Here is a 19,238-nt window from a genome sequence, read left to right as displayed (position 1 = left end):
CGGTGGTTTTTCCAAACATTTTCTCTTTTTACAATGAAGTTATGTCATTCCGAAGTAGAGCACAATTTTGTTTTAAGTAGATGTCCAAACTTATTTCATCGTGAGTCCCTTTAAAAGTCAAATAAAATGTACTTCCGTAAAAATACTGAAAATCTTCAGTGTGTCCTTTATATCCGTTTCTATTTATAGTTATGTCTAAATTAAGTTTGAAGGATCACAGAAAAGACAACCTGAATACCTGAATTGCGAAAAACACAAAGTCAGCTCTTCATCAGTGTAAATTAGATACAAACTCTTGAGGGATGCTTCTTTCACGTTATTAATGCAATAATAATTTGGAATACAAGTTTTTAATGTAAAAATTTAATATACCCCTTGGGACATGTCAGAAATAAGTCTTACTTCCGGTGCCTGGAGCGTCATCTCCAGTCAGCTTGACGCACGCACTGCTCAATGCTAACCGCTGTTAGCTGACGGTTGCCTACCACATCCTGCTGCGATTTGCCTGAAGTGGAGACTGCGGCTCCAAATGCTTTTAATGAATGATATATTGAGTGTGTTGTCTTTTCCTAATAGTGAAGCTTAACTTTAACCTGAAGGTGTAACCTGAAAACGTCCCAAGTGAAGTTGGGGATAAGTTTTAAGTGAACAAAAGTGGCAATAATTCAGAAATATTCATGGTATCCTACTTGAAACAGAGTGCCTGAGATGCTCTCGCCTTGTTTGATTTAAAAGTTGTTGCTTAGAAACAGTGGGTGTCTCCTAAATGTCTCAAGCATGAGCTGAAAAGTCTGCATGTTTGCACCTAGAGGCAGGTGGATTGTCCACAAAGCAATATATAACCTTAGAAACTATATATGAGGCAAAGTAAGCATGAGCCGTGTTTTCTTTTTGAAGACTACAAAGTTGGTTTTGGATGAGGAATGTTTGGATAAGTTACAGATTTTTCAGCTTACAGAATTTATGATTTAGGGAGTGCAGTTACATCAGGAGGCTTTACTTGAGCTTGGGATGGATTTGACAGAATTTAAAGTCACAGCATGTCTTAAATCCTGTCTCGGTGTTCACAAGAATGCTGAAAGGATCTATTTGTCCTCTGCATGAAAGGACAATGTGCCACACACACAAACAGCCCTTCCCTCTGTGTGTTTGCCATTCTAGGCTTGGTTTGTTTTGTTAGTTATGTCCTTCTCAGGCCGGACCACACTTGCCTAGAGTGTGCACTGCGCTAGTTCAGGCTGTTGTTAGGCAGACACCTGCAGCACTTGGTAACTTGCCAATGTCCTTCATTCCTCCCATTATTCCCTTCTCCTTTCCTACCCCTCCCTCTCCCCAACTGAAACCAATTGACACCTCTTTCTGTGAAGCTGATGTGCCCCCATCCGGAACTGAAAAGGGTCCCGTTTCCATGATAGGGATCTGGTGCTTTCACAGCTACAAGGAGGGCTCTTGTACAGGTCTTGCGTTTTCAACCTTTCACCCATTCACGATATTAATTATTTGCTGATGCCCCGTTTGCTCTTCATTTGGGTAAAACCCATGTGATATATTTAGAAACAAGTATTGTTATACTCTTGAGGGCACAGCATATTTGCTTGTGCATTAAAGGTAACAGATTTATTAAGGGTAAAGTTTAACCCAACTGGATCTTTTTTCTAAGAAGATGATCTAAAAATAAATTAAATTAAATTAAAAGCTATCTATACTGTAAGAGGTTTTATTGAAGCCTAGAGCAATTCCAGCATTTCTTTTCCTTTTTTGTTCCATTTTTGTTCCTGTAGAGGCTCTTGATTCATTGGACAGCAGCCAACTAAGCCTATACGCCTTCATGAGCCTTTATGATAATCTGCAGTTTGACTCAGCTCAGCAGCTGCAGAGCTTATGATTGAGATCTCTCTCATTTGAAGGATTTCAACAACATGAGTCAAGCTGGATTTGAAGAGCGGTCAGCATTTGACCCAGTGCCACGGGCAGCAGGATCACATGAAAACAGTTCAAGTAAAGAGCGCCATCTAGTGATCACTTGGAATACATCCTGTTTAATGACCCTTTACCCAGCATTGCCTTACCACTTTAATGGAAATAACAATCAGATCTAAGCGGGCTTCAGAACTGATCAAATACAGAGGGAAGGTTCTCTTATAGCTCTGTGGTTAAATCCCTCTGAAGCCAATCTGGACCCAAACTGACCTGCAACATTTTGTCCTGCTCTCTGTCCTGAGTCACAACTATTCCATCTCCCTGTCCTCTATCCTGCACTGTCAAACAAATAAAATCATCAAGTTAAACATCTACCCCCACCACTTTGCAAGATTCTGGTTTCTGACTCCTGCTAATAAATAGTGTTTAATCGAGCAAGTCATCTTACCTCCCGAAATTAGAAGCAAAGAGCTGGCATGCATGCTGAGTTTGTCAGAGGATTAATAAGGTGCGAGGCCTACACAACACTGATGCGAGGAGTGTGTGTCCGGGCTGTTCACATCTGAACTGATTTAACTGTTGCGCTAATAATTTCATTAGCTGCGTGTCCTTTGTGCTTGATGTTCATATACTATGTTCATGCAATAAATCATAGTGAATAGAGGTCACATTGTGGGACCAGGCTTTTCTAATTTAATGGAGATGGATTCTGGCACACACTCTCCCTTAGCTTATTAGCTCTCCATAGAGCAAGAGACAAAATGACCTTCAGGATGGAATATGGTTATCAATTAGTGATTCTGATAGTGAAGGTTGGGTTTCCTTTATGACCTTGGGCACGACAGAACTGAATGGCTTATTATTACATAGACCAGCCAGAGCTCACTCGTGAACCTTAAAACTGAGAGGTGAGAATATCCATCAGCTATGCATCATTATGCTCACAGTACTGGTTAATATTTCACATTATATCCATCAGAGAATTTGGCAAGTGTGCAATCTGTTTTGGAAGTCGGTGTATACGTGTGTGATTTTGTTCTGAGAGACAGAAAATGTTCTTGACAAACAAGAAACAAACACATTTGATCTTTAAAGCCAAAAAGATGTGATGGATGAAGGATGATAAAAAAAAAAAGTGACCATCCATCCTGGTCAGATCCTGTGGTTAATGTGACTCTTTTCACCTTGTGAAGAGAGTGCACAGCATTTACAGGGTGTTGAATGGTCAGAGATAAGGAAACCAGCCCAACCCCTTTTGGTTCAGTGCCAGAGACTGCTGATGCTGCTGCTGTGTGTGACATCTCAATCAGTCTGAGCTTGTGCTGCTTTCAACAGGACAGTTTTTGAAATATGTCACATTTACAGAGTTTGGAAGAAAGGTCACTTGAAAATGCCATTGAAAATGTGTTTCTTTATTGAATTTAACATTCATGACTAAACAAATATCAATCACAGTTAATGTTCAGAATATAACCATTAATTAATAATCATAATGTATTATTTATTGAGAATTTCACATTCAGAATCTCAGCTGCTTCATCAGGACTCAGTGGGTGTGGCTTGATCAGATGTGATTGATAGTGGCCTGGCGAAATAAAGGAACAAACAAACAGACACTGATTCAGGCATAACAAAACTAATTGGACAGAAATGATCTGAAATCACAGTTTCCCAGCTAAGCCCCGGTCATTTCAAATGATTCAGACAAAACAACACAGACACAAATAACCAAAACTGTTCCAAGTTTGGCTAAAAAATATGTGCTCATTTAGGAGCCCATCACACATGGTAGGAAGCACATTGACAAAATATATTTTTAGAGGCTTTATATAGAAATTTCAATTTTGATCTTATTGGGGTTTTTTTCCACTTGTAAACGTCAGTAAAGAACTGGATAATGGGCAATAATATGTTGAAGCTTATATTTGGAAGGGTAATTTTTTTGTAAGCAAGTAAATGAATAATAATAATTAAAAAAAACACTGAAAAGCTTTCAAATTGAAGCAACTAAATCACCAGTCATTACTACAAGCTCTGTCACAAAGCTGAGTCCCACTGAGATGTATGTAACATTTCAGAGGCTGTATAATTGGGTCAAATACCTGTGGTAAACTTGTGATCAGTTGTCTTCATTGTGGTAGCAGGTGATTTGATATGCTATTAGCTGTCTCATGACATCAAAGTGCAGTTTGAGGGATCCTGTGTGGCTGTTAATGAGCAGCTTGGCATTGTGGCAGTGATTGCCCTGGGCTTTTTATTTTTTCATTGAATACATTAACATTTTGACATTTGCAGTTGGAAAAGCACAGGTGTAAATGATAAAGTTAATGATAAAGTTAATTCAGACGGAGTTATCCTGGTTATCCTGTAACCCGGAAATAAAGGGGTTTTTTTTTCTTTTCTTTTGTGTGGCACTCTTGTCTAGCGTAAGGTCAGTGTGCTGAGCTGCAGTCTCCCTGCATGCTAATTGTGTTTGGAGGAAGACTCTGATCACTGAGGACAAGAGTGTTATTCTCTTATGTGGTTTCCAGCCAAGGCTAAAGATGTGTGTGTTCTTCTTTTTGTTGCAGTGTGTGTGTGTGTTTGTCTGTGTGTGTGTGGAATGACCATACCAAGGTTGCAAGACAAAGCGCCATCCACTTGATTATGCAGCTGAAGTAGACCTGGAGCTGAACGTATCATTGGCATTACAGAGTGAGGGAGACGAGACGAGGGGAGAGACAAGCAGGAGAGGGAGAGAGAGAGAGAGGGAGAGAGGAGAAGGTTGCGGGAGGAGGTGTTGTCCATGTGCCAATCAGCCCACTCAGCAGTCAGTCCTCAGCAGCCAGGAGGCCCAATGGGAGTGTCTAAAAGACATACACACACATGCACACAAACATCCACCTCCTCACTTTTCTCCAGCCTCTCATCCAGCATCACACTCTGCAGGCCTGTCCTTCCGTTGTTCAGGCAACGCATCACATTCAGTCCAGTGAGCATCTAACTTGTTTGTTTCTGATTGGTGAGGGGAGGCAGGAAGGGGTGAGAGAGAAAATGGAGGAGAGGAGGGTGGCATGCAAATGAAGCTTCTTCACCAGAACAGACAAAGTTCTGAGTGTCAGGCAGGAAGCCAGGTCTGCCCCTTTGAAACAGGATCCGTTCAGAAATGAGCACAACTGTCAAATTGCTATAATTGCCCCCTTCTTAAATGAGTGTGACAGCTGCTGATGGTTTCTCCCATTGTGTGTGTGTGTGTGTGTGTGTGTGTGTTCTCTTTCTCTCTCACCATTTTTTTTATTTTTGGAATATATTTTGGGTTGCAAACACCCAAAAGATATCCCAAGACCTGAAGACTGAGCTGTTCATATATCAGCCTCATTTGCAGGGAAACAGCGTAATATTTGTAATCAGAAGCAAGACAGATTATCATCATAGGGAATTATCGCACAGCTGCCAAAGATAAAAGCGCATGTCTAGACTTTATATAATGATGGTATTTGCTGTTTGCTTAGTCTTCAAAGGAACTCCCACATCAGGCAAATAAATCTGCCCTTATCTGATGATATATTTCACTTATCTGAGGATTTATTTCAGTTCAGAATATATATATCATGAATAGGTTCAGCTGTGAAAAGCAGTGTGACAGAAGTTCGTTTTTGGAGGTAGTTGGAGAAACAAATGGATTGTGTCGGCAAGGTCAAATCAATCAGCAGTTAAGTGCAGTGGAAGAGAGATTTTCAATCATGGGGTAAACACAGCTACACAATTCCCTCCTTCCCAGCAGTGACACACACACACACATGCAGGTAAACAGAAACAGAAACAGCCCACATCAGACGTTATCAGTCCAGCTGTATGAATCACAGCCAGGCTGCATGGAGGCCCACTGATGGGGCCCCTGCTGAGCTTTAGGGCCCCTTGTTTCCCCTCTGTTTGCGGCTGATAACACTGCTGGAATTGTTCCTCAGCCACCCTTCATATTAATCAGAAGCCTGAGGACGATACAATTGTTCAGGGCTGCTTCACACACGGTGTTTTCATGGCCGCTGGCCTCATAAAAACATCCTCAGCCCGCCACTGGCAAATAATGTACATCATCAGCGGCTGCAGCACCAAAGTCCTGCTCCCAAATGAGTGACTAGCAACTGCATGAGCGAGGAGTTTTAATATCTCCCCTTCTGCTCCGGCTGTGACTGCCATCACACTGCAGCTTCTTGTTCGGGTTTTAGATTTGAGAAGTTCCTGAAAATATCTTCTACCTTTTGTCCACCTCTTTTTCTTTAAAGACGTGTGTGCTTTATTTCCACCAAAATGTATTCAATTTTTTTTTTTTTTTTTGCAAGGCTGGGTGTACTGCGAGGTGAACCTTCTCGTCATGGTGATAAGCCAAAAATGTGTTGATAATGGAATGGGAAATTGTGTCTTGACAGTAAATTAGAAGAGAAACCATAGTTTCCCCCTCCAGATCTTTTAGAAGCTGAGCACATTAAATTCACATTTCACTGATGTATTACAATCGTTACCACTTTCAACGCAAAAGCGGGCTCTATTGAAAACACATTATACCAGGCAGCCAGGAATTCATCACTTTAGTTTTTGTTTTCTTAACCCATTTCAGAGCCCTGGCCCTTTAAGGAACACCCACATAATTGGCTTCACATCATCTCTGAGTGAATCTGACAAGGCGTCAACATTTACACACTCCCTGTCATTTCTGGTGTGATTTCCCCACAATGAATGTAAGTAGATGCCCTTTTTTTAAAAAAAAACATCCAAGCAAGGATTACTGTATGTGCAGAATGCTTGATTCATGTGCACCCTGCGGGGGGGCCTCTTTACCCTTTAAAGTTTTGTGTGAATTCAGAATGAATGAATAAACCATAATGGCAGTGTGCCGAGGGCATTTGGGAGCTGAAAGTGAACACCTGTCACTGTCAGCAGTCTGCAGCTCCCTGCCACCGACTGGCTGATTCACAGAAGGTCACCTTGTGTCTGTGGGACCCGAGCAGCAGACTGGCAGCTGATAAGTCAGCACTGGACTATACTCCCACCGAGGATAGAGAGGGGGACACTTATCATAACTGACCCCTATCTGTTGTCAACTGGAGATTCATTTCTCATCTTCTGAAGCTTGTGTCTCTCCCTCTGTCCTCTGTCTCTCCTCCTCTGTCCTCTGTTTCTCTCACATTTGCTGCCTCAGGAACTTTTTGTCTGTTTTATTTTTTTTTGCGCTTCATCTCTAGCAGGGACTGACTCTTTTTAGCAGTCTGATTCTGTTTCTCCACTGCTTTACTTTCATACTTCATCTCTGTCTTCTTTTCTGTTCCAGCTTTTTAATTAATTTTGCCTGTTTCTCTTGAAGACACACAGTGTTTGATCTCTTCCATTTCTTCTGCCTACATGACTCTCCCTGCCTGTCACTGAATGATAACTTTCCATTTGTCTATTTCATAAGAGTTTTGCTCTTTTTTTCCTGTCCACCTCACTTGTAGAAATACTGATGTTACCTGATTAGGAGCCTTTCCTTTGCCTGGCTGTCTCTGCCTATCTTTATACACACACTTCTGACATATACACATATATAGAAAAACACACAGACACACACTCCTCTCTACCCTGCCCGTCATGAGCCCTTGAGCTGGAACAGTGGTGCTCATGGGAAAGAGAGAGAGAGAGAGAGAGAGAGAGGGGGAGAGAGACAATGGTCACCCAGTACAGCAGAGATGAGCCGATGACAACAAACATTTTCCTCTGATCCAGTTTCTTCCCATCAGCGGGTGTCACTCTGCTGTGAATATGACATCCAAAAGACAACCTCAAATTTTTATTTACTTTGCATAAACTCCTTCAGGAAATGAAGTTCAAGTCTATTTATTTTCTCCGCCGCAAAGACACATTCTCTGAAAAGTGCTGTGATTTTTAATCCATCCTCCCATAACTAAAAGGAGTGTGGAATTGATTTCACCTCAGGTGTCAAAACAGTGATGAAAGACCAACTTTCATCAGAATCGCAAATTCCCCTCAAACTACAGGCCATCAGCCCGGTGAGGCTTAGCGTATGTTGGCGTTTGCATTATCAAAGACACACTTCAACAGCTTACAAGCGCTTCCAGCTACCATCACAAAATGTCTGACTGCCTGTCCCTGCGACACGGCTCAGTGGGTTTACAGGAAATCTGTGATCCGAATCTCTCCATCAACTCAATGAACCTCTCAAGGGCATCGCCCAGTGCAAGGACCCACACACACACACACACACACACACACACAGATATATGGACACACAATACGTATACGAGGTTGATTAAATTGTGTAAAAGTTTAATGAGAAGGGACTTTTAATTTGAAGAAACTATATCCTCATTAGACTGCTGGATGAAGGTGAATCACATAAGGTTGCACATTATTTGATAGCATTTGTTAACTCCCCTATAATGCAGTTTGTGATGACTGCTACACTTGGTGTATTAATGCACCTGAAACTTTGCATATTTCTCTGAACGCTCACATCAAAGTGCGCTGAGTGCTGTCAGAGTTATACTGTACTGTTTCAGGTTAGTTTTTTCACTGAAGAACGCACACACTGTAATGGTGTTCATGGCTCGTGTGTGTCTTGATGCTGCAGTGGGTGAAAACGTCTCGCGAACGGCTTAATCCACTTCAGGGTGACTGAGAGTGCATCCATGCATGAACTGGGATTCTTGTCTGCTTTGTGTAAGCAGACTTGCATTGAAAAACACAAATGGAGGGAGAACTAAGAACAGAAACTGGCGGGACTGAGAACTGAACCCTGCACTGACTACTGCAACATCACATCACTGGGACATTTAAACATTTAAGCATCTTCATCCCTTCTTCTTCTACACTGACCCCAATCGCCAGATTATCAAACATTGTTTTTTTTCTGTTTGGTTTGTTTGTTGTTGTTGTTGTTGTTGTTTTTGGCTGAACACTTGCTTAACAAAGTTTTTGTTTCTTTTGACTGACTGTCACTCACCCCGTCTGAAACTCGGTGAGAAGTGGCAGCTGTCTCTGAAGTGCATCTTCACTCAGTTTTAATAAACCATCCCCAGTCATCCTATTCTGCCCTCTCTCCCTCTCTATCTCCTGCCTCATTCCTTTCACTACTTATCTAAGCCTGCTGCCTTTCCATCCTTTCCACCTTCTATCTCTGGTTTGCCATTCTCTTTCCCTTCCTTTACTTTCCTCTTTCTGCTGCTCTGTCTTTATCTCTCCCAGCTGCCAATCTTGTCATCCCTCTCCTTCCATCTTCAGCTCCCCTAGTTTAATGCTTAGCTTCCTCGTGCCTCTCTTTCATTCTCTCTCTCACTCCTTTCCGGTCTCTCTTTAGAAGCTCTTATCATTTCTAAGTTGCTCAAAAAGAGCCACTTCCTCTGTCATCTCCTCCAGGAGTGCTATGCATTGAGGCTGTTCTGAAAGCTTGGGGTCCTTGGAGTCAGGTGCTGTGGGTTCCTCACTTTTGCAGAGTGATTGCGGCGGTATGGCATAATTACTGGAGACGCATTCCTCTCACACATTCCCTGCTCTTTGTTTAGTATGTTTCCTCTCCTGTTATTGCCCATGCGCTTCCAGTCTATTCTTCTTTGACCATCTCACCCTTACACATATAACGGACAACAAAACTCAAAATGCATTATGACCCTGTGAGTGTAAATGGATACAGCCACTGGAACAGAGTGAGGAATTGATTATGCTGCTGCATAGTCCATCTTGTAAATGAGCCCTTTGCATATTGGCAATCTTTTATCCCAGTGAGTAAGCCTAACTTTATGAGGCCTTGGTGTCCACTCTTTGTCTTTGCCTGCATTTAATATCCTGTAATTGATTATGAACATCCAGTCATACTGTTATTTATTCCTTTGTCCATACCTGCACTTCAACATGAACAACTGCACCTTAATAACAGTTGATGAGCCACAAACTGTGAGATGACACACTTGTGATATAACCATTTTTCTCACTTTATCTCTGCCTCGCTAATTTTATTTTGTCCCATTCAGAGCACAACGCTGCATTTCACTGTATTTCACCATGTCATTATCAAACATGCATCAGTCTTTTAACCTGGTGGTGTGACATTCAAGCTAAGCATGTCCGTCATGTCATACGCTGCACACACATTCAGTATAACACAAAGTGACAAGATACCTGTAACAAGAGGACTTTTCTCTTGGCTCCCTCCCACTCCCGACCCTGCTTTCAGCCTCTCTCTTCATCTCCCCTGCTGTGAACTGAATCCATGACTTGATATTGTTGCTGTATTATTATCATACCAACGAGGCCGTTGGGGCGTGTGTGTGTGTGTGGGGGGGGGGGGGTTAAATCACAGTAGCAAGAGGGATAGCTTTCTCTCCCTCAATCTGTAACTGCTGATTGCAAACACAATGTGCACTGGTGTGGAAAAATATGTAGCGCAGCAAATCCTTGTTAAGACCCAGCAATCTGTTAGATCTAAGTCTGATCTGTCCTGTCCACTTCTCTGGGGCTAAGATGCAAATGTTTCATTTAACTAGTTAGGTGCTTCAATAAATTGGACTTTTGTTTTCTGCTGGGTTTAAGGTATAAATTGTTTCTTTATGGACAGCAGAACAGCAGAGACAAAATACTCCATCAAGAAATAGCAGCAGCCAAACCTCTAGTATCATTTTATTAAAGGGATAATAAAATGATAATGAATTGACATGTTATATCTTGATAGTAAAAACTGACAATATAGATAACACTGTACTGTATTAGAAGCTATTGCCATCATCTGCTTAGCTTATCCTAGGATAAAACAGAAAGCCTGTCTCTTGTTACTATGAATGTAACAAATCCACTAACCGGCATCATATAGTGAATGAATCAAAATGTGTGAAATGCTCATAAGTTTGTATAAAAATCAAAGAGTAACTAGTAAAAATTTTAAAAAAGATGTGGTTCTACATGGGGTTACGTCTTCGATTCTTACATGGTCAGGGGCTAGAGGCAGTTGGGTACGGGAAATTAGTCCTCCTGGTCAAGAAATGCTCATAAATGAAATAAACAAGTTAATTAGTGAGCTTTAGAGGTGGCGGTCTGCAAATTTGTTGGATTTGGACGGAGCCAGGCTAGCTGTTTCCACCTGTCTGCATTCTTTATGCTAAGCTAAGCTAACAGTCTCCTGTCTGTAGCTTCATATTTAGTGTGAGAGACATGAGAGTGGTATCTGTCATCTCTTGGTGAGGAAGTGTATAATCAGATTTTCAAGAATGTTAAAACATTCCTTTAATTTAGTCTTTGAACCAAAAGGAGATCACTATGGACCTTTGCGATGTGTGCAAATGTCAACTTTAAACATCCAAATCTTCCAAAAGTAGAAAAGGAAACTTCAAGTCAAGCTATCCCGGAATGGTTATGATTAATCTTGCAGAGGCCATGAAACGATGTACACCAATCATAACATGCCATTTCAGATTTATTTCACTTTTAGCCTACTTTAAGATCAGGTTATGGAAAACTCCAGGTGGTATGTCACAAAAATATTTGGCCATACTCAGGGCTATATGCTGGTAGATAAATAATATTGCTTCTGAGACATCTGCACCAACGCAGGGCAAACACAGTCAGCCAATATAAGCTCACAGCATTCAGCACACAGCCTCCTTTCAATCTCTCTGGTAAACAATCTGGTTGGTGGGAGATTGAAAACAGCAAGTACCCACACCTGGATTTACATTCCAATCAAGTGACACCTCTGTCAGAAAATGGCTTCATTTTCTCAGCTGTAAAGCACACACACACACACACACACCCAAACACACACTCTATTATTAACAAGATACATGCCTACAAAACAAGCACACCTGATGTGCACAAAGACACTTTTACTCCACCCCCCCAACACACACACACACACACAGTGCAAGGTGCGTGGTGCGTGGTGCGTGGTGCGTGGTGCGTGGTCACTGGTGGCACTGTACTGTACTGCATCCTTGTCTTCCCCACTGCCTCTACTTCTCCCATATATCTTCTTGGTATTGAGATGAGAGCAAAGACAAAGGGCTATGTCCTGTCACTCTCCAACCTCTCCATCTGTGCTGTTCCCCACACCGGCCTCCCCGGCACCTTCCTCCCTCGCCTGGAGGCACATCACTGTTGACCTTGTCAGGAGCTATTGCTTCTCAATGATGTTTGCTCCCTGTGAAAGTCAGAAGTGCTGCTTCATTTGACACAAGACATGGCTCATTAAAAACCTATTTGCTTTGCTTTGTGTTTATAGTTTCAAAACAATAATCCTCATTGGTGCTAACTTTGCTTTTAAATGTCACAGTGCAAATGTCACCACAGGGCTGTTCTCTTAGGACTGCAGCAATATGCTTGATAGAACGTGATCTAAAGCAAGCACTGAAACTTAACTGAGAACAATGAGCACACTGCGTCACAGTCCAAAACAAATAATCCATGAGTCCTGCAGATATCATTACAAATACAACACGAGTAGCATTTTTTTCTCTAAAGTACTTTATTGCTTTAAAACTCTGAGGGAGGCCAATATTATGAATATTATGAACTATACTTATTCTGACAAGGTGCAAGCTGGCAGTAAAGTGTGGAGCAGGGTCGACAGCTCCACAATGGTGGGATCCATCTGTTCTGAGAGTTCAGTCCAGCAGGCAGGCCGACACAGAGGCAGACAGGCAGCTCCACTGGCTGCAACACAAGACACGAGCGGGAAGGAGAGGCAGGACCCATGTCCTGTGTTGCAGCCCCTGGCCCAGCCAACAGGTCACCTTCAGCTCAGGCCGACAACAGCTGATCCACTGTGAAGAGGAAGACAGGAAGGAAATGAGAGGAAAGGGGGAGGGGGGAGGCAGAAAGAGAAACAAAGTCATTTACAATAGATTCTGTGTTTGAGATACAGTGGGAGCAGATGAGAGAAAACAAGAGGAAGAGAGTGACAGAGAGTGGTGGGACAAGAGAATGAGACAAAGAGCTGAGAGGGAAATGAACAAGAAGGGTAATAGAATGGAGGGAAATACTAATGGAGAGCGAATGAGAGCAAGGGAGAGAGCGGCAAAAGGGCGATGCACCTTCACAGACACCACATTCATCACCTGCCCAATGAAAATAGCCTTTTTCACCTTGCGAAGAGGGGGTTGGCCTTCCCAGCTACATATCCACCCAGAGAAAAACACTGCTCTGGCCCAAATTGCCTGACTGGAAGGTTAATGACTACCAGTGCAATGGGTCCACAGAAAAAAGAAAAAAAAAAAAGTCTGCAGCGTCCTCATATAGAAGCCCTGTGGCAGAACTGCAGCATGTCATTGGGAATAAATGTAATCATTATTATGTGAATTATGTGGATTGCATATTGAAAAGAAATAAGATCTGATAGGGTGACCCGGGTAAAAAGAATTAGAAATATGCGTGAGTAAACTGTTGTGTATGAGGCTCATTGGGAAGCAATTTGTCTTCAAAGAGGCAGAAGTCATACAATCAATTCCAAAACCACCTCCAAGCTTCTGTTATTCTCTCTCATTTTCTACTCGTCTCTCTCGGGGTGTCTGCCCTGTAACAGGTATTAAAAGGTCAAAGCTGAGTGAACTCTAAGCTGCGTGTATCACAAACAAAGGTCTGAAAATGTCATGGCTTCACAGACATGTTCTCATGTCTACAGAAGGAACATCAGTAGGCACAACAACAAAAGCAATCAACAACCCTGTTTTTCTATGAGATTTACCCCATATTTATGACACAGGGCACATTTCTGTCAGGTTCATTCTCCAGGCCCCAAGTCCTTTCAAAGATGCTTACACCAGCCTCACTGGCAAAGCCAGACTTCTGCTTTCATGATGCAGTACAGTTAGGCAATCACATGTGTATCTTTCTCTTGTCTAGTTCCTTGCATGAAAATGGGTCCAACCTAGATTTCAGACTACAGGGATATGAACTCAGAGGACAGATGAAAGGAGCTGAAGGGCGAGGCAAGCAAAAAAGGAAAGCAGAGGAGATCCAGGGGCAAAATTCAATTCATTTAACCCTTTTTTCCCATCCTGAACAGAAAAACTTGTAAAAGAAAATACATACTTTGAAAAAAAGTAAATTGCAGCTGAATAGGTTTTGGGTTGAAGTGAAGTCTTTGAAAGCTTCAAAGGTAACAACGTGATATGGAACTGTACAGATATTTTATCAGAGAGGAGAGAAAAAGGATGCCTAACACCTGGGAATGATCCTTTTGAAGTAAGCTGTCAGGAGGAGCTGATCTGCTACATCAAATGCATGAGTCATTACCTGGTATTGGATCCTTCTGTGACCGAAGTCACACGCATCCCTGCCTTCATATAGGACATTTGACAAAAATAAAGACTAATAATGAAAGGTACTCGTAATCGTTCATGTGAATTTCCTTTCATTACCGGAGCAACAATGGGTTTTGACAGAACTGAAATGACTTCGCCAGATGAACACGCAGCAGACACAGGGTGCAATTAATGCGAATTGTAATTGGAGTATTGATGCTGACTAATAAGTCCAACTATTTCTCCATAATCAGGACAAGGATCACACAAAGTGTCAGAGATGTGTGGCATGCCTCCCTATCCCACAACCTTATCATTTGAAAATATCCTCCCCTATTCAAAGACTCACACAATAGAAGACTTAACAATGGTGCATTGTGCCAGTTGTAACAATGGTGTGCCTCCTCTGATCACTGCATGATACGGAGGCAGATTTTAGTTTGCTCACAGGGCCATGGTGAACAAAATGCACAAAGCATGATTTCCACCTTCACCTTCCCTTTGAGGAAACAAAAGAAAATCAGCATACTAGATTTTCAAATTTACATAATGTCAGTGCCTTGACTTCATCAGTAGTTTAAGTGAAAAATACAAAATTACTCAAGACATTTGCTCAAGCTGTTCTTTATCATATCAGGCAAGACACGTTACTGGGTACATCCACATCATGTGCACAAGTGTGCATTCAGTGGCATGTGGATGCACACATGAACATTAAATATGTCTGTATGCTTGAGGCTGTTGAGCCTGCAGAATGGCTGTGCTACAATCAGCTAGCTGCCTTGGATTGGGGGGAATGTTGTCTGGCAGACGCTTTGGATGTGAGGCCGTGTGCCCATTAAATTAGTTTATAAGAAAGGCCACAGGGAGCTAACAAACAAACAGGCACCATAATTTCTACACAAGACTTTACACCTCTTGACTTTTAAACCAGATGCTCAACCGGCAAATTTTAACAAGGACCATAAAGGACAGCCATTGGATAAATATTGTAAGATCACAGGCGCCTGGTCTTATAGGTAGACCACAGCTTACCTGTTTGATATCTGTCAAACACAGCAGGTGAATTTTCCCAGCACACCTATTCAACTCGAATGTGCGGAGGCTTACTAATACTCACTTTACCGTGAAAGTTGTGTACATGTATAAATCTTTTTGGTGCTTTTCAGGGCACGTCTTTGAACACCAACCTTTTCTCATTTTATTCTGAAAAGCACATAATGGAAGGTTTTACTATTCCTCGCTGTTCCTCTCTTTGTTATTCTTCAGGGATACACAACCATTTACAGAGACCTTAGCTGGTCCCTCCACAGGGTCCCCTTCGTCTGCGTCTTATGAAAGAGCCACAGTTCTCTTGGGTTCTGGATGCCTGGATCATCCTGATTCAAACAAATACTGTTTGTGGAACTACCATCTTTGTTCTCCTAAACCTGATTATGCGTGGTGGGGCAAAGTAGCTTTTACCAACAGCTCTGCTTCCCATACACACACACCAGCCACAGCATGTACACGTGTTCATGTAGGACTACACACAGGCTCACACTGCCTTGTTCAGAGACACATAAACACACATCTTTTCATTGCCCAAAAAAGGATTTCAATACTGAAACCTATTAGGAATTTTGCTCTAAGGCATTGGTAAAAAAAAAACTGTGATAAAGGATGAATATGTAACAAGGTCAAAAAACCAGATCACCTCCTTTTGAGTTTTCACATGTTCCTCCATTAAGAAATACATCATGTGCAAGAAAGTTTTGTTGAAAATAGCACAAGAGAAAAATGGCCTGAACATGTGTAGCTTCCAGTAATAGTTGAGTGACTCACTCAGCCCTCTTCACAAATAATCTCCATGGAGAGAGTAATCATTTTGAATGTTGACTATAAAATTATATTTATCTCACAGAGCAGCTTTATGAAACAGCATTTTAAAGCTATCAGGCTGCTGATGGTGAATGAAGAAGAATATGAGAGCTGTTGTCCTTGAAGTTGTGTGTGTCTGAATGTGTTAACTCCCAAAGAAGGCACGTAAAGACAACTTCCAACTTGCACACGGAACAAAATTCTTTTGAGCAAGTGATGCTGTGACCTTGGTTTTCTCATACTCTGTGTTCCTGACTATTCATCTACTCTGTGATTGGAAGAATGACTGCAATAAACGCACCACAAGCAGGGGGTGCTTGAAGACAACTTACTCTCTAAATGATGCATTGAAAAGATAAATGGGTCCACAACTAAGAAGAAAAGAACTGGAAAATGTGAGAATGCACACATGTGCACAAGGACACATACTTGCCCCGAGACACAGGAAGGAAGAAAGACAGGAGGAGCAGCTGCTCCTGCAAAGTAGTAAATAAGCTCAGGAAGGCAGCACTAACAAGATGTTTACCCAAAAAGGACTAAAACAAATGCAGCCAGTTATCAGGACACAGCATAGAAAGTAACTCACTGAGTGACATTATCAGTATTAATTATTAATTCAAGTGGAAAATTACACTCATTACAGAAAATAGACTCAGCAATGTTCCAACTGGAGATGTGTGAAGTCAGGGAGCTCTGCAGGGGAATGACCTCAGGAAACAGCCTCAGACAAATGCATTGCTATGATTCCCATCAGCATGTAGGAGAAAACTGAAAGACTGAAGTGGACCCTTGAGTTGTTATAGCTGCATCACTGCGAGAAGTCATCACGAAAGCATACAGCACACACGACTGACTGCAATCACATGCGCCTAAAAGCTCGCACACGCCGCACTACAATGCATTGTGCCTTTTCTCCTGAGCTTTCTCAGCACTATTAGAGTTGGTGTTGCGTTTCAGAGGTGATAGCTGGCTCGATGACTGCTGCTGCCGCTGGGATTGGCTTTCCCCAGCAGATGCTGACAGGACACTTTGGGTTGTCTCTGCTCCCCTGTGCAGTCCTCCATAGGTGAAAGAAGAGTCCTGCTGGCACCAGACCTGTCTGACCGCAGCACAGTGGAGACAGGTGTGGTCCTCTGTGGCTCAATGAGTAGTGCATTAGTACAGCCAGGGCTGCAAGTTCCATCATCTGGGAATCAGGGCAAAGCACGACACTTTGGCACTTTTAAGGCTTAAATTCTCTCTGGTAAAGCTGATTCTAAAAATGTACACACCTGTGAACTCAAAAGCAAGTATCCATTTAATTTCTAATGTAACTGCGTGGGAAATCAATTTCCTCACACTTCCAGGCAGCCTTCAAAGACTTACTAACACTACAATACAGCCTAACAGTTAGGTGATTGATCTCGTAGGCTTCCTTGTATTCCACAAGTCATCGATCACGCATTTCTAGCTCGTCACAGGATGTAACATTCATTGGTGCCAATTTACTGTGAGATGTCAAGATGTGTGAATAGTGAAGCGTTCAGCCTACCGTTCCATCACTGTCCTGTAGCCTTTTCATTTCAGCAGCACGGCAGTAAAGACGCGATGAGGATGTGGTCGCACTTTGAGCACAATATCCACCTCTCTGTCTGTCGGCCTGTCTGTCTGTCTGTGTCTTTGTCTGCCTCTCTCTGCCCGCCTCTCTCTCTCTCTCTCTCTCTCTCTCTCTCTCGGATTCACGAGTCAATTTAGTCCCTGGTAGTGAGGGAAAATCCGTTTATCCGCGCACTACACTTACGCGAAGCTGCACCGCTTGGCTATTTCAATCTTGAGTGGAGGCGCCTGCCTGACAGCGCCTGATAAAGTGAAGATTTACTGACGGACAAAGTGAGAAGCAATCCCTCTCACTTTAGCTTACTCCATCAGTTCCTGTACGCTCTATCCTTGCCCGCTGATTTAATATCTCTTCAGTGTCTTCATGGTTGCTACCCCCACCCTTACCCGCAATTAACGGACACGCACGCATTACAAATGCAGAAGTAAACTAACCTGAATCGCACAAAATATAGCAGACTGCAGGCTCCGTAGGGACAGAATGTCGGTCAGTATAAAATATTCATTGTAATTAAACCACAATGGGTGCAAATAGACTGTAGAGATGCGATCATAAACTCGCTACTGAAAGGAGGTTTGTAGGTGTAATTGTTTAATTTTCTGTACCCCATATTACTGTGCCAAAGTTTCAGAAGTAACATAATAGGATGGAAATGACCACTTATCAATTGAAAGAATGTCACCAATTGGAAGGCTAGCCTATTTCATTTTAAGTCAGATTCAAATTATAAAAGGCTGTAAGAACGCTAACTTGTCTGTATTTGGCTAAATTTGCAACCTTTGTAATAAACAGAGTTGACTAGCCTACCTTTATGCAGGGTGGTTATTCCGGGAAAAGATGTGCGTAAAAGGCGCCGGTCCGCCGATCAGCCCTTGGAGACGAGCGGAGCAGGCGCTATACTGTCGCTATAGTGCAGAATGAAATCATCTCTTGTGTCGAAACAAAACCTCTTTGTGACTTAGACTTTGTCTTGTCATCTCACGTCTCTGTTCCACCGGGCGTGCGTCTGACCGGGCTGCTTCTTTTGCTATCTGCACTCCGGAGAGTAGCCTGCCCATCATTGCGCACTCAGGCTCTTCCTCCCTTCTGCTCCTGCTGCTGCTTCAAATATCCAATTTCACAATGTAGCTCTCTTTCTCCCAGCAGAATTCCCTTTTAGCCCGATGCAATAATGTCACTTGATACTGCAGGAGTTTGATGGACTCAAGCGTATCGCTCTAGGCATAGGTTATATGTGTTCTTGGACTCAAGAAACCTGGGTTGTTGCTCTGATATGCGCAGGATACAGTAATGATGTCAACCTACCCCACTGTCGTCTAACACTGGTAATTCTTACTGTCCAATAAGATCTAAGGAATGATGACATCAAAGGATATCTCTTCAACAGAGATAGATTGCGCTAAATTGAAGGACCTACTTGGAAATTTTTTGGATAAATCAGAAATGCAGTCACGAGTTATTTAACTTTGGTTGTAGGTAAAAATTTCAGTCTGATGAATTTTCACAAGTACTGACTGTGGAATGAGGCTGTTAGTAACCCAATTCTTGATACTCGAGCCAAAACAGGCCTTTTTTTGACTTAACTTAAATCAAATTCATTT

General features: G+C 42.3%; 1 long non-coding RNA gene across 1 annotated transcript; it reads right to left on the bottom strand.

Moving 5' to 3' along the window:
• Positions 1–12,384: 12,384 nt before the first annotated feature.
• Positions 12,385–19,232, bottom strand: LOC124074448. The gene is made up of 2 exons (XR_006845854.1): positions 18,445–19,232; positions 12,385–12,701 (listed from the first exon to the last, which is right to left on the bottom strand). It is a non-coding gene; the product is annotated as an uncharacterized LOC124074448 (long non-coding RNA).
• Between the last annotated feature and the right edge of the window lie 6 nt (positions 19,233–19,238).

Source organism: Scatophagus argus, chromosome 17 (genome assembly GCF_020382885.2).
Source record: "Scatophagus argus isolate fScaArg1 chromosome 17, fScaArg1.pri, whole genome shotgun sequence".
Lineage (NCBI taxonomy): Eukaryota > Metazoa > Chordata > Actinopteri > Scatophagidae > Scatophagus > Scatophagus argus.
The sequence above is the reverse complement of the archived record's forward strand: the minus strand, read 5'-3'. Positions and strand labels throughout refer to the sequence as shown.